Source organism: Panthera pardus, unplaced genomic scaffold (assembly GCF_024362965.1).
Source record: "Panthera pardus isolate Hobbes unplaced genomic scaffold, ASM2436296v1 HiC_scaffold_17, whole genome shotgun sequence".
In the NCBI taxonomy this organism is placed as follows: domain Eukaryota; kingdom Metazoa; phylum Chordata; class Mammalia; order Carnivora; family Felidae; genus Panthera; species Panthera pardus.
The window spans coordinates 26,357,990-26,374,702 of NW_026526732.1; the positions used below are offsets into that span (position 1 = coordinate 26,357,990).

Genomic DNA, 16,713 nt, shown 5'->3' on the forward strand with positions numbered 1-16,713 from the left:
AAGTAGAAATACTTACAACTAAGTTTCTTCTACATTCTTAGTAAAAGAGAATATGAGAAAAACTTCTCTCAGATTTCCAGTGCCTCTTCTCCAATCCAGGTCCAAGAATTTGGATTTTCAATGAGAGTAGCATGTTAGGAAAGGAAACAGAGGTTGCTGGCAACAATTGTGTTTCTCCAGGACTGAAACAGTCATTACAACTAGTAATAAAGGAGATTGTTTAATTCATGTACAAATATTCCTTGTGGTTTTCAGAAGTGATTTGGAAGCAGAAATCTAAAGAAGAATGGAGAAGTGTTCCAAATTATTATAATTTTAATTTTAAAATTTAATTTTAATAGAGAAATTTATACCCCAAATTGGTAAAGTAGGACTTATATAATATTTTGGGAAACACATAGAATTAATTTCCAATTAAAATGTGTTACATAGGTAAATTTTATATAAGTGGGGGAGAGGAAAGTTGGTAACAGGGTGTTCATATTTACTTAAAAGATTTAAAAATTTAATACCACATTAGATTTTAATCATTTTAAGAACACTTAATTTTATTTTTTTTTCAATATATGAAGTTTATTGTCAAATTGGTTTCCATACAACACCCAGTGCTCATCCCAAAAGGTGCCCTCCTCAATACCCATCACCCACCCTCCCCTCCCTCCCACCCCCCATCAACCCTCAGTTTGTTCTCAGTTTTTAAGAGTCTCTTATGCTTTGGCTCTCTCCCACTCTAACCTCTTTTTTTTTTTTTTCCTTCCCCTCCCCCATGGGTTTCTGTTAGTTTCTCAGGATCCACATAAGAGTGAAACCATATGGTATCTGTCTTTCTCTGTATGGCTTATTGCACTTAGCATCACACTCTCCAGTTCCATCCACGTTGCTACAAAGGGCCATATTTCATTCTTTCTCATTGCCACGTAGTATTCCATTGTGTATATAAACCACAATTTCTTTATCCATTCATCAGTCGATGGACATTTAGGCTCTTTCCATAATTTGGCTATTGTTGAGAGTGCCGCTATAAACATTGGGGTACAGGTGCCCCTATGCATCAGTACTCCTGTATCCCTTGGATAAATTCCTAGCAGTGCTATTGCTGGGTCATAGGGTAGGTCTATTTTTAATTTTCTGAGGAACCTCCACACTGCTTTCCAGAGCGGCTGCACCAATTTGCATTCCCACCAACAGTGCAAGAGGGTTCCTGTTTCTCCACATCCTCTCCAGCATCTATAGTCTCCTGATTTCTTCATTTTGGCCACTCTGACTGGCGTGAGGTGGTATCTGAGTGTGGTTTTGATTTGTATTTCCCTGATAAGGAGCGACGTTGAACATCTTTTCATGTGCCTGTTGGCCATCCGGATGTCTTCTTTAGAGAAGTGTCTATTCATGTTTTCTGCCCATTTCTTCACTGGGTTATTTGTTTTTCTGGTGTGGAGTTTGATGAGCTCTTTATAGATTTTGGATACTAGCCCTTTGTCCGATGTGTCATTTGCAAATATCTTTTCCCATTCCGTTGGTTGCCTTTTAGTTTTGTTGGTTGTTTCCTTTGCTGTGCAGAAGCTTTTTATCTTCATAAGGTCCCAGTAATTCACTTTTGCTTTTAATTCCCTTGCCTTTGGGGATGTGTCGAGTAAGAGATTGCTACGGCTGAGGTCAGAGAGGTCTTTTCCTGCTTTCTCCTCTAGGGTTTTGATGGTTTCCTGTCTCACATTCAGGTCCTTTATCCATTTTGAGTTTATTTTTGTGAATGGTGTGAGCAAGTGGTCTAGTTTCAACCTTCTGCATGTTGCTGTCCAGTTCTCCCAGCACCATTTGTTAAAAAGACTGTCTTTTTTCCATTGCATATTCTTTCCTGCTTTGTCAAAGATGAGTTGGCTATACGTTTGTGGGTCTAGTTCTGGAGTTTCTATTCTATTCCATTGGTTTATGTGTCTGTTTTTGTGCCAATACCATGCTGTCTTGATGATTACAGCTTTGTAGTCGAGGCTAAAGTCTGGGATTGTGATGCCTCCTGCTTTGGTCTTCTTCAAAATTACTTTGGCTATTCGGGGCCTTTTGTGGTTCCATATGAATTTTAGGATTGCTTGTTCTAGTTTCGAGAAGAATGCTGGTGCAATTTTGATTGGGATTGCATTGAATGTGTAGATAGCTTTGGGTAGTATTGACATTTTAACAATATTTATTCTTCCAATCCATGAGCACAGAATGTTTTTCCATTTCTTTATGTCTTCTTCAATTTCCTTCATAAGCTTTCTATAGTTTTCAGCATACAGATCTTTTATATCTTTGGTTAGATTTATTCCTAGGTATTTTATGCTTCTTGGTGCAATTGTGAATGAGATCAGTTTCTTTATTTGTCTTTCTGTTGCTTCATTATTAGTGTATAAGAATGCAACTGATTTCTGTACATTGATTTTGTATCCTGCAACTTTGCTAAATTCATGTATCAGTTCTAACAGACTTCTCGTGGAGTCCAACGGATTTTCCATGTATAATATCATGTCATCTGCAAAAAGTGAAAGCTTAACTTCATCTTTGCCAATTTTGATGCCTTTGATCTCCTTTTGTTGTCTGATTGCTGATGCTAGAACTTCCAACACTATGTTAAACAACAGTGGTCAGAGTGGACATCCCTGTCGTGTTCCTGATCTCAGGGAAAAAGCTCTCAGTTTTTCCCCATTGAGGATGATGTTACCTGTGGGCTTTTCATAAATGGCTTTTATGATGTTTAAGTATGTTCCTTCTATCCCGACTTTCTCGAGGGTTTTTTATTAAGAAAGGTTGCTGAATTTTGTCAAAGGCCTTTTCTGCATCGATTGACAGGATCATATGGTTCTTATCTTTTCTTTTATTAATATGATGTATCACGTTGATTGATTTGCGAATGTTGAACCAGCCCTGCATCCCAGGAATGAATCCCACTTAATCATGGTGAATAATTCTTTTTATATGCTGTTGAATTCGATTTGCTAGTATCTTATTGAGAATTTTTGCATCCATATTCATCAGGGATATTGGCCTGTAGTTCTCTTTTTTTACTGGGTCTCTGGTTTAGGAATCAAAGTAATACTGGCTTCATAGAATGAGTCTGGAAGTTTTCCTTCCCTTTCTATTTTTTGGAATAGCTTGAGAAGGATAGGTAATATCTCTGCTTTAAACGTCTGGTAGAACTCCCCTGGGAAGCCATCTGGCCCTGGACTCTTATTTGTTGGGAGATTTTTGATGACTGATTCAATTTCTTCGCTGGTTATGGGTCTGTTCAAGCTTTCTATTTCCTCCTGATTGAGTTTTGGAAGTGTGTGAGTGTTTAGGAATTTGTCCATTTCTTCCAGGTTGTCCAGTTTGTTGGCATATAATTTTTCATAGTATTCTCTGGTAATTGCTTGTATCTCTGAGGGATTTGTTGTAATAATTCCATTTTCATTCATGATCTTATCTATTTGGGTCATCTCCCTTTTCTTTTTGAGAAGCCTGGCTAGAGGTTTATCAATTTTGTTTATTTTTTCAAAAAACCAACTCTTGGTTTCGTTGATCTGCTCTACAGTTTTTTTAGATTCTATATTGTTTATTTCTGCTCTGATCTTTATTATTTCTCTTCTTCTGCTGGGTTTAGGCTGTCTTTGCTGTTCTGCTTCTATTTCCTTCAGGTGTGCTGTTAGATTTTGTATTTGGGATTTTTCTTGTTTCTGGAGATAGGCCTGGATTGCAATGTATTTTCCTCTCAGGACTGCCTTCGCTGCATCCCAAAGCGTTTGGATTGTTGTATTTTCATTTTCGTGTGTTTCCATATATTTTTTAATTTCTTCTCTAATTGCCTGGTTGACCCATTCATTCTTTAGTAGGGTGTTCTTTAACCTCCATGCTTTTGGAGGTTTTCCAGACTTTTTCCTGTGGTTGATTTCAAGCTTCATAGCATTGTGGTCTGAAAGTATGCATGGTATGATTTCAATTCTTGTAAACTTATGAAGGGCTGTTTTGTGACCCAGTATATGATCTATCTTGGAGAATGTTCCATGTGCACTCGAGAAGAAAGTATATTCTGTTGCTTTGGGATGCAGAGTTCTAAATATATCTGTCAAGTCCATCTGATCCAATGTATCATTCAGGGCCCTTGTTTCTTTATTGACTGTGTGTCTAGATGATCTATCCGTTTCTGTAAGTGGGGTGTTAAAGTCCCCTGCAATTACCACATTCTTATCAATAAGGTTGCTTATGTTTGAGAGTAATTGTTTTATATATTTGGGGGCTCCTGTATTCGGCACATTGACATTTATAATTGTTAGCTCTTCCTGATGGATAGACCCTGTGACTATTGTATAATGCCCTTCTTCATCTCTTGTTACAGCCTTTAATTTAAAGTCTAGTTTGTCTGATATAAGTATGGCTACTCCAGCTTTCTTTTGACTTCCAGTGGCGTGATAAATAGTTCTCCATCCCCTCATTCTCAATCTAAAGGTGTCCTCAGGTCTAAAATGAGTCTCTTGTAGACAGCAAATAGATGGGTCTTGTTTTTTTATCCATTCTGAAACCCTATGTCTTTTGGTTGGCGCATTTAGTCCATTTACATTCAGTGTTATAGAAAGATATGGGTTTAGAGTCATTGTGATGTCTGTAAGTTTCATGATTGTAGCGATGTCTCTTTGTCTCGCAGGATCCCCCTTAGGATCTCTTGTAGGGCTGGTTTAGTGGTGACGAATTCCTTCAGTTTTTGTTTGTTTGGGAAGACCTTTATCTCTCCTTCTATTCTAAATGACAGACTTTCTGGATAAAGGATTCTCGGCTGCATATTTTTTCTGTTCAACACATTGAAGATCTCCTGCCATTCCTTTCTGGCCTGCCAAGTTTCAGTAGAGAGATCGGTCACGAGTCTTATAGGTCTCCCTTTATATGTTAGAGCATGTTTATCTCTAGCTGCTTTCAGAATTTTCTCTTTATCCTTGTATTTTGCCAGTTTCACTATGATATGTCGTGCAAAAGATCGATTCAAGTTACGTCTGAAGGGAGTTCTCTGTGCCTCTTGGATTTCAATGCCTTTTTCCTTCCCCAGATCCGGGAAGTTCTCAGCTATTATTTCTTCAAGTACACCTTCAGCACCTTTCCCTCTCTCTTCCTTCTCTGGAATACCAATTATGCGTATATTATTTCTCTTTAGTGCGTCACTTAGTTCTCTAATTTTCCCCTCATACTCCTGGATTTTTTTTATCTCTGTTTTTCTCAGCATCTTCTTTTTCCATAATTTTATCTTCTAGTTCACCTATTCTCTCCTCTGCCTCTTCAATCCGAGCCGTAGTTGTCTCCATTTTATTTTGCAACTCTGTTGATAGCATTTTTTAGCTCCTCCTGGCTGTTCCTTAGTCCCTTAATCTCTGTAGCAAGAGATTCTCTGCTGTCCTTTATACTGTTTTCAAACCCAGAGATTAATTTTATGACTATTATTCTAAATTCACTTTCTGTTATATTGTTTAAATCATTTTTGATCAGTTCGTTAACTGTTGTTATTTCCTGGACGTTTTTCTGAGGGGAATTCTTCCGTTTCATCATTTTGGATAGTCCCTGGCGTGGTGAGGACCTGCAGGGCACTTCCTCTGTGCTGTGGTGTATAACTGGAGTTGGTGGGCGGGGCCGCAGTCAGTCCTGATGTCTGCCCCCAGCCCACCGCTGGGGCCACAGTCAGACTGGTGTGTGCCTTCTCTTCCCCTCTCCTAGGGGCGGGATTCACTGTGGGGTGGCATGGCCCGTCCGGGCTACTTGACACTGCCAGGCTTGTGGTGCTGGGGATCTGGCGTATTAGCTGGGGTGGGTAGGCAAGGTGCACGGGGGCGGGAGGGGCAGGCTCAGCTAGCTTCTCCTTAGGTGATCCACTTCAGGAGGGGCCCTGTGGCAGCGGGAGGGAGTCAGACCCACTGCCGGAGGGGTGTCTCCGCAGAAGCACAGCGTTGGGTGTTTGAGCGGAGTGAGCAAGTTCCCTGGCAGGGACTGGTTCCCTTTGGGATTTTGGCTGGGGGATGGGCGAGGGAGATGGCGCTGGTGAGCACCTTTGTTCCCCGCCAAACTGAGCTCTGTCGTCCCGGGGCTCAGCAACTCTCCCTCCCTTTGTCCTCCAGCCTTCCCGCTTTCCAAGCAGAGCTGTTAACTTATGACCTCCCGGATGCTAAGTTCTGCTTGCTGTCAGAACACACTCCGTCTAGCCCCTCCGCTTTTGCAAGCCAGACTCGGGGGCTCTGCTTGGCCGGCAGGCCACCCCTCCGCCCTGGCTCCCTCCCGCCAGTCCGTGGAGCACGCACCGCCTCGCCGCCCTTCCTACCCTCTTCTGTGGGCCTCTCATCTGCGCTTGGCTCCAGAGACTGGGTTCTGCTAGTCTTCTGGTGGTTTTCTGGGTTATTTAGGCAGGTGTAGGTGGAATCTAAGTGATCAGCAGGACGCGCGGTGAGCCCAGCATCCTCCTACGCCGTCATCTTCCCAGGATCCCCCCCACTTAATTTTAAATAAAGACATAAAGCACTGTATCCACCACAAGTTATAAAATATTTCAGATCTCTATTATTGCCATAAACAAAATATTTATAAATGTAGAAATTAGTAGAAAGGTATTTTTTAAGCTGATAATGTTTTCACTTTTTATCCAGCTAAAGGCCATTTAGTATGTCATTTATTGCTAAGTCTTTCTAAATTTGCCCATCATTTCCTGTTATAATCGTTTGTCAAATTCTATAAATTTTTAAAAGCTGGCCCAGAATGTCATTTATCAATGAATGTAAAGTACTCATTCAGAGGATTATTTGTTCTCATGTTTTTCCTCTTATAAAGGAGAAAACTAACCTAATAAATCCTGAGTAAAGTTACACTTTCTTAAATCCCCCCCAAAAGTTTACTATCTTTTGTGAATGCATCATTTTAGTCTATCCATTTATGTAACTTAATATTTGTGGGTATCTCTACCTCAATCAATTTTTATGTGAGTTTACTGGCAAGAAATATTCTCAGATTTTGTCTGAAAAAAATGTCTTTACTGTATTTTCATTTTTAAAGGATACTTTCACTGCCTTGTAGAATGCTAAGTTGGCAGTGTTTTCTTACAGCAAGTTAAATATAGCATGCCATTATTATCTGGATTTCACCACTTTGATCATTTCTCCTTGGAAGAGATGTGTTTTGTCTTCTAGATGCTTTTAATAATTTCTTTTGGTCTTTAATTTTAAATAGTTTGACTATAATGTACCTGGCTGTGCTTGGGTTTTACAGAGATTCTCGAATCTTTGGCTTGATTACTTGCACTAATTTTGGAAAATTCTCCATGAGTATCTCTTCATTTGCTACTTATTCCCCAATTCTTTCCCTCTTCTCCTTCTGGGGCCCCAATTACACATATGCAAGAACTTCTCACCATTTGTTATATATATCTTGCTCTCTTTTGTATTTTTCACCTTTTTCTTTTTAATTTTTTTTTAACGTTTATTTATTTTTGAGACAGAGACAGAGCATGAACAGGGGAGAAGCAGAGAGAGAGGGAGACACAGAATCGGAAGCAGGCTCCAGGCTCTGAGCTGTCAGCACAGAGCCCAACGCGGGGCTCGAACTCACAAACCACGAGATCATGACCTGAGCGGAAGTCGGACGCTTAACCAACGAAGCCACCCAGGCGCCCCATACCTTTTTCTTTTTAATGTGTCAGTTCATTGATCCTCTGCTCTAATTACTGTTAAACTCACCTGATGAGATCTAATTTTTACCAACTCTTGGACCTCGATTGGACTGTGTTTATAGGTCCCAGTCTTCTGGCAGAATTTTCTTTTTGTCTATTTTCTTAAACCTATTCATTACAATTATGTAAAAGACTGTCTGAAAACTCTGATATATAGATCAACCAAGGGTCTGTTTGTATCCTTTTTGCTTTTGTATTGGCCATTTTGTCCTGTTTCCTGGAACGTCTGATAATTTTTGATCGAATGCCAGTCATTGTGAATGATGAATTATAAGGGCTCTGGATACTATCCTCCTTGAAAGAAGCTGGGTGTTTTGTTTATTTGTTTCCTAGGAGATAGTCAAAGGAGCTGTGAATCACTTTGATCCAATCAGGGACTGAGATGATTGAACTCCAAGAGATCTTTGGAAATGTCTGAATCCAGTGTTTCTGTCTCTCCAAACACTGTGAAACTGTTTAAACTTAGTTTCCACCTTCTGCATTGTTGCATATATTCCCACCCTGTGCAGCTTATCAAATACACTGAAGAAAAAAGAATTGCAGAATATTGGGCTCGCTTCCTTGTAATTCCCTTTAATCCAAGATCTTGATTTCTAAAGTCTTAGCTTCTTTGATCATATGGAACCCAGACTCTTGCCCAGCTCTGATGCCCAGCTTTGTGAGCATCAAAAGTTCTGAGACTTTTCTCTGTCTAGCGTCTCACCTGTGCTACCTACCTACTAGAAAATGACTTGAGAGGATCACCAATAAAAGAATGTCATATTTGCATCAATGCATTGCTCTTCTTTCCAGGACATTATCCTATTAATCTTTAACAGCCTTAGTTCTTCTCTGACGCCTCCAACAGCTTGGAGAGGGGAACTGTTAAATTTTAATACATTTTACTATCTTTTTTGGTCATTATTCTTGTCAAGAGAAGGGAGTCAATCTGATATAAACTACTCTGGCATAGCTAGAAGTGGAAATTTCTTTACAAAATGTTTGCATTCTTCTCTATATATTCTTACCGAATATATTTTCCCCTTGTCATGTTTCACTTATTATTTCAGATGAAAGAGACTTTACTATTATCATTACTTTATAAAATTTAGTTCTTGAATTTCTTTCCATTTATTTATACCTATACCATTTATACATTCTGTTTCTTTTTGGCCTGTAACTTCAATCTCATAATCCAAATTCTCTCTGTAAAGTCCGTGTCTAAAATAGTATCCCCTGCAGTTCTCTTGATTAAATGGCTTATTTCTAACAGTACACAAAAGGAACTCTGATTTAAAAAAAAAAAAAAAAAAAAAATGGCCTGCATACCTTTTGTTCGTTCCAGAATAAATTCTTTTCCTTTCATCATTTGTTTTATTCTCAAAAGAATTTCAAGCTCCCTTGCCTGAATATCCATCCTTGCTTGTAACAGTTTTTATAATACATTTTGCTTGAAGAGAATCTGAAACTCAAACTTCTCTGGGATGCCATAAATATTCTATTTCTATAAAATTTATATTCAAATAGCTGCTTCTTTATTATGTCATTCATGTAAGTAGTATTCTCAGTGAGAGAGATGACAAACAAATAATTACACGGATGCAGTCTTCATCCAAAGAATGCGAAGATCATGAATATTACTAATAACATAGTCTCTTTCATGCCAGTAACAAGGTCTTTAAAAAAAACTACTTAGTATAGTATTGTTCTAGATAAAGTTATTATAAGGTTTGAGGTCCTATTTTGTAGGGGGAGAAAAATCTTATGAATGAATACTAAGGCTGCCTGCCACACAGGAGTCTTAAAAAATAAGTATAAAAAAATAAATCGGATATCACCAGAAAAATTTACCATAACAGCAGGGACTTTCCCACATCAAATTTCCTCCAGTTGTTTCTGAAAGCACCACAGAGCTTTGTCACATATGCTCCACAACAGATCTCACATGTGGTTATTCTGGCCTAAACTAAACTCCTGGTGAAGGCACCCTTTCCCTTTCTCTTCTGGTAGGAGCTCTGAGATCACCATTTGGCAGAAGAAGCTACACTATGGAAAATGGCCATTGCTAACGCTTAACCAGCCTAGGTGACAGACCCTTCCCTTAACTAAGGGATGCAGCTAAGTTCAGACTGCAGCAGATGACGAAAGTATACTGTCTTTTCTTTGATGTGTGGCCCCCAATTGAAGGGTGTCTTATAAATGCTACTAGAGGTGGTTACTCTTACAGTTTAGTCTCAACTTGTTTTCAGGGTCCATTTGGGTGCTCCCAGCCAAAGTGAATAGAGTCAGGGTCAAATTATTCTAACCCCAGGAATGCTCTGAACATAACTGTGCCTAGGAGTATAGGTCACTTAAGACAAGTTAAGAAAGAATGATTTTTACCCTTCTTCAAGTCTAAGGTCCTATGATTGGCTCCTCTTGCTCAAGAATAACTAAAGAAGAAATGTCTCCTTCACAGGAAAGTCCTGCCCTTGACCACAGGAGGGTGGCCTTGCATCATGACCCCATCAGCACAATGACACCAAACATAATAACCCAGTGTCACTCCAGGTCTGTGCATCGCATGCAAAAACAAAACTAAGCCCCACAAACTACTTAAGGAAGAGCCTATGCAGCTTCACAAGTTCACGCAAGAGTTTTGTCAGCAGCAGGCTCTCCATTCATAATCTTAGAAACCCTCCAAAAAAAATCACAAAGCCAAGTCTCAGAGGCATGGCCTGGGCTTGAGGACATGGTACATTTTGCATCACCAGACAGAGCATTCTGCAACAATGTCCTCCCGCCTGCAGATCCACCCACAGATGCTTGATTTACATTTGTATAACTCAATTATCCATTCAAGAGGGTTTTTGAGAAATAATAGTATGGCTCAGAAATAAGCTGAGCCTCTATTTTAGCAGAAATGTTTGCTACGTTTTAAAAAGTTTTTCCAGCTTCCACTGATCGAGGTTTCAAAAAGCATTAGAGTTGCACTGACAACCAGTGTTCTCAATGACGCAAGAAGCAGAGTGGTCAGTGGGGTATAGGGCCAGCTAGCTCCTCTGGAGGTGGGAAAACTTGTGTTCTTGCCTTAGCCTTCGATTAACTGTTATTTAAATAATGACTTCATTAGTTATTATATACTAGTACTTATTAAAAAATGCAGTAAGACCTGATGATGTCTGGCAGTGAGGCAGAATGGCAGTTTAGTTGACCATGCAATGATACTAAAAGCTACCCAAAAAGAAAAGACACGGAAGTGTCCCTTTTAATAATTAAAATTCTTCTTCATTAGGTAGCTGGGTGGTCTGAACTCGCTCTGAAAGCTTCATAATTGGAAGGATAGATGGAATGGCGATACTTCAGCTGCCAGAAATTTACATCTGATAGATTGAGTGGTGGGAATGGGAATTTGTTTTTAGGGTAGATATCATCGTTTTGCAAGGTGTCACTTTAATGAGCATTTCAAAGTCAAGAACCTAATCATTTCCCTTTGGATATCTCTGGGCATGGCTGGAGAAACCAGCTGCAAATGCTTCATGCTGAGACACTAAGTATTCTGTTTAATAATGTTAAAGACTGGGGCGCCTGGGTGGCTCAGCTGGTTAAGCGTCTGATGTCGGCTCAGGTCATGATCTTGCAGTTTGTGAGTTCAAGTCCCGGGTCGGGCTCTGTGTTGACAGCTCGGAGCCTGGAGCCTGCTTCAGATTCTGTGTCTCCCTCTCTCTCTGCCCCTCCCTTACTCACTCTCTCTCTCTTTCTCTCTCAAAAACAAACATTAAAAAAATTAAAAATAACAATAATAATGTTAAAGACTGTGCTGTGGAAAGTAGCACATCTCTAATGAAGGATGTTTTAACTCCAAATTGAATGTCAGTTCCATAGCCTAAGAAGGAAAAAATGTTGGGGGAGCACAAAGCCTGGATGAGGAAGGCAAAAGGGGAGGGTAGGAGTCAAGGACAGGAATGCTGGGGGTATACCTGCTCTTCCTCGGCCTGGACCCTCTGCACTGGTGCTTGGAATGGCTAATTCTGTCTAATCATTTGGATTTCCATTCAAATGTGACCTCCATAAAGAGGACTTCTCAAACCCTCCTGTTCATGGCAGCCTCCAAGATGGCTTCTCATCGTCACAGCCTTCAAAGAAAGAAAGGAAGTAATTTTCAAGTGCATCACTAAAGACAAAAACTTACCACAGTTTATTTTTTCCCCTCTTTTGTGTGTAGGAGGATCATTTTTAATCAGTCATTCTTAGAAATTTATGGCTCCAAGCAAAATTTCAAGAAGGAATTCCCATATTGTTTGTTAGGTAAAAATAAACATACTGAACTCTTCCTGCCATCTACGCGTTATCAACATTGTAACCAAAGAAGCTAGCCACAACTACATCACCAGTTCTGTTTTCAGTTTGCTTGCCAGTGCAGTTTTGTATTATCATGCATGCTATCTGTGAGGGGTAAGTGAGAGGATTCATTTTCAGAAATACCAAATAAAAGCAGTGCTGTCTAGTTAACAATGGGTTTACAACCTTCCCCTCCCCCACCCCGCCTCGCCCCACCAAACCCTTGGACACTTCACTTCCTGGTTCTGGTTCATCTTCCCCTCTCTATTTTACCAGCTTATTGTCACGGGCTTTGCAATGGGCATGCGCCAAAGAACTGAAGTCTGTGTGTCACCTCAAGGAATGTACTTTTTGCCTTCCATGGGCCTAGGCGACTTCCGGGTAAGGCTATAACCGCCATAGTACTCAGCCAATGAGGATTAAGGGGAGGGACTTGCACAGTAGGAGATAAATTGTCTGCTGTGACTGCCCAGATCGTGCCTGTCCATCAGACACCCGCTTGCAAGAACGTTGATTAAAGCCTCACTTCAGGTTGGGCCAAGTCGGTCCCTCCTTGGATTGGGTCGGTGGGCTTATTTCTCCCACTATCTAGAACCTTTGAGGAATTAGTGATGAATTCCACCTCGCTAGGTGTGCAGTTTAGGCCCGAGCCAATATTAACTGCTATCTGTACAAAGCAACATACTAAACTCCTTTTAGAGGGGTTAGAGAAATCAGCATCTGAAGAGCTTTTAATGCAACTGGGAGGGAAGCAAGAAGGAAAGGAAGGGGGCAAAGACATCACTGTTTAATGTGCGTCTACAAAGTCCTGTGATGTGTACTTTGTGTTTTATACTGTTCAGAGATCCTGTTGTGGATGACAGAAGCTGATTCTGGCATATTCAAACAGAAAGGAAATTAATAGTTAACCTACTGACTCTAAGAAATATGGAGAACTGGATTTGGAAAATGGTAAGGAATCAAGGAAATGTAAGCAGAAGAGCCTTGGCTCAGAAATACTCTGATTAAGATTATGCTGCTAAAACCTCTTGCACTAGCACTGAGACTGCTGGACCCTACCCACTGGACGCTTACCACCACCCCAGGAAATAATCTTCGTCCCTTGCATAACTTTGTTCCTGTATTTCCCCAGATTCAAAGTTCCAGTTGGGCTTATGTTGGGACAAAGCTAGGTCATACGCTCACTCCTAGATGCCAGGTAAGAAATGGAATGTATGCGCCATTTACCATAACAAGGGCAGGCGGAACTCTGCCCCCACCAAGACTGATTCATTTGTGAGTGAGGTTTGAAATGGAAAAAAAAGATTCAGATGCTGGGCACCCAACAAAATGGCAAGAACTCCCTGCTATCTACCACTTTGCTTTCTTAACACCCACATGCACCATTTGTCACTTATGTTAAAATAAACATCTACACATTAAAATAATCCTCCTGCCTAATAACACGGACCCATTATAGGGTAAAAAAATGTGCTCATCTTCCCAAAGGGAAATGGCCCAATGTCTCAATAGTTTCTGCAGTCAATTCCAAATTGAATATTTTATTCTTGGTGGTATTTTATTTCTCCTCTAGTGATGATATAATCTCCTCGCTAACAACACATACACAACAGTGTGGTAGGAAAGAAAGGGAGAAAATTACTTGAAATATATGGCAAAATAAAGAAGTAAATACAAGTAAAGGCAACAATAGTCCCATCTATAACTTTTCACAAGCTGTTTATGATACATGGTATGTGTGACTTTCCTCTTCACCATCTACTTCATTTTCCCTTTTCTTTCAGAGAGCATCTTATTTGGCCAGGGTTTGGCTTTGGGGGCCCTTCCAATATAACGATGTCGTTGTCTTCATTAATTTTTTGCAGCTTGGCAGATGTACAACTTAGGTTCCATCTATACTTTTTCTTGTCCCCATTACATAGTGACAACCTTACATGTCCCTGATAGCCAAAATCAGTGACGCCAACCAGTTCCCCTTCCCCTTGCCTATTTGCCTCTTTGTTCAATAGTACGTAGAACTCCAAGTAGCCAGGTATCGAGTCTCAGCTTTAGTTTTCATAGAACCATTGCAGTCCTGTGGGGGCACTGCTCACGTGGATTCTAAAATATTGAATGCAACAGAGCCCAGGTATCAGTGGACACCCCCACTTCTACTCTTGGTTCCTAGACCTGTGTGCTTTGTCTAATTGGGAGCAAGTTTGCCTTAAAACACATGTCCGGGCAAAATTAATTTATCAAAAATGTTTTTAAGACATTTATACAGCTAAAATGACACTATTGTTTCTTAGGCTTTGAAATTCCTACATTTTGAAGAATTAAAATTTTGAAAATAAATTCAATATTGCCTTTAGAAAGCTACTTGTTCAATTAATAACACAGGAAATAATAGATGCTGGCAAGGATGTGGAGAAAAGGGAACCTTCTTACACTGTTGGTGGGAATGCAAACTGGTGCAGCCGCTCTGCAAAATAGCCTGGAAGTTCCTCAAAAAGTTAAAAATTGAACTACCCTATGATCCAGCAATTGCACTACTGTGTATTTACCCAAGGATACAAAATACTGATTTGAAGAGGCATATGCATCCCTGTGTTCATAGCAACATTATCAACAATAGCCCAGCTACAGAAAGAGCCCGAATGTCCATCAACTGATTATTGGATAAAGAAAAGGTGGTATATACATACAATGGAATATTACTCAGCCATTAAAAAGAATGAAACTTTGCCATTGGTAATGATGTGGATGGAGCTAGAGTGTATTATGCTAAGCGAAATAAGTCAATCCGAGAAAGGAAAACACCATATGATTTCACTCATATGTGGAATTTAAGAAACAACACAGACAAACATAGGGGAAGGGAGAAAAAAATAAAGAATGGGAAGCAAACCCAAAGAGAGTCTTAACTACAGAGAACAAACTGAGGGTTGATAGAGGGAGGTGGATGGGGGATGGGCTAAATGGGTGACAGGTATTAAGGAGGGCACTTGTTGTGATGAGCACTGGGCGTTATACTTAAGGATGAGTCACTAAATCCTATATCTGAAACCAATTTTACCATATATATCAACTAACTAGAATTTAAGTAAAAACTTGTGGCATACCTAGGATCCAGGAAACGAAACCGAGAGCGTTCCCACACCCCGGAGGTTCTCGGCAGCATGGAGCACCCGCAGCCACAGAACTCTATAAATCATGGAAAAGCAAAATGGACAAATGAATGCTCCTCGCCCAGGAACACATTTACCATCTGATTATCCCCCTCAATGTCCTTCAGCAGCACCCCAAGGACCTGCAGGACATACTGGCTACCCTGACCCCCAGGTTGGCTATCCTGGCCCTCAGGCTGGCTACTCGATTCCACCAGCTGGTTATTCAGGTGCTGGCCCAGTAGGGTTTCCTGTCCAACCCCAGCCTGTGTATAATCAACCAGGTGGACCTGCGGGGGTACCATGGATGCCAGCACCACACCTCCATCAGGCTGTCCACCCGGATTGGAGTGTTTAAGTCAGATAGATCAGATACTGGTTCACCAACAAATTGAGCTTCTGGAAGTCATAACAGGTTTTGAAACTAATAACAAATATGAAATTAAGAACAGCTTTGGACAGAAGATTTACTTTGCAGCAGAGGATACAGACTGCTGTACCCGGAATTGCTGTGGGGTTTCTCGGCCTTTTACCATGAGGATTATTGATAATATGGGCCAAGAAGCTATAACTCTGGAGAGACCACTAAGGTGTGACAGCTGTTGTTGCCCTTGCTGCCTTCAGGAGATTGAAGTCCACGCTCCTCCTCGTGTACCTGTAGGTTATGTTACTCAGACCCGGCATCCATGCCTGCCAAGGTTTACAATTCAAAATGAGAGGAGAGAGGATGCACTAAAAGTTATTGGTCCATGTGTTGGGTGCAGCTGTTGTGCAGATGTTGACTTTGAGATTAAATCTCTGGATGAAGAAACTACAGTTGGCAAGATTTCCAAGCAGTGGACTGGTTTTGGAGAGAGGCATTTACAGATGCTGGTAGCTTTGGTATCCAGCTCCCTTTAGACCTTGATGTGAAAATGAAAGCCGTAATGCTTGGTGCATGTTTCCTCATTGATTTCACGTTTTTTTTGAAAGGAGTGGAAACAAAGAATAAAAAGAAGGAGTGTGGTAGGGGATTAATGAAAGCCTCCTCAGAAAGTGTGAAGTCCGTGTGCTTATTGGGACTATGTCAAGGAAAAACTAATTGGTTTTCTTTTCTTTATTGAAGTGACTTCCGGCATTTGTGAATTCTACTGTGATGCCTGGTATATGCGATGACTTTTCAAATTATAGGGTTTATTTTCCATATCACTTACCTATAAATGTTTTTATGCATCTTGCTTTGTTTTATACATTTTCTTTTTCATTGTGTATTTTAGAGAAAGGACATGTTAAGTTTTACATTTAGTCATGAAATTTCCTGTGGCAAGTTGTTCTGAACTATAATCTGTTTTATTTTCAACTTTTACACCAAATTAAGTCCTTATTAACTTTAAAATATAAATGTGCATTTTATTAAACATAGTTCTGATTTATTTCACATCCTGTGGCCACTCCACATCCATTGTGGCAAAGATGTCATCATCTGCTCAGCAGCCCTGTCACGTTCTTGACTTTCGCCATACTTGTGGCCAACTCAAATCCCTGTGTTTTGTCTGATGTTGTTGTTAATGCGGTATGTGAAAAAAA

General features: G+C 40.3%; 1 pseudogene; it reads left to right on the forward strand.

The window, feature by feature from the left end:
* Positions 1-15,105: 15,105 nt before the first annotated feature.
* Positions 15,106-16,156, forward strand: LOC109249851 (phospholipid scramblase 1-like; annotated as a pseudogene).
* The last annotated feature ends 557 nt before the right edge of the window (positions 16,157-16,713 follow it).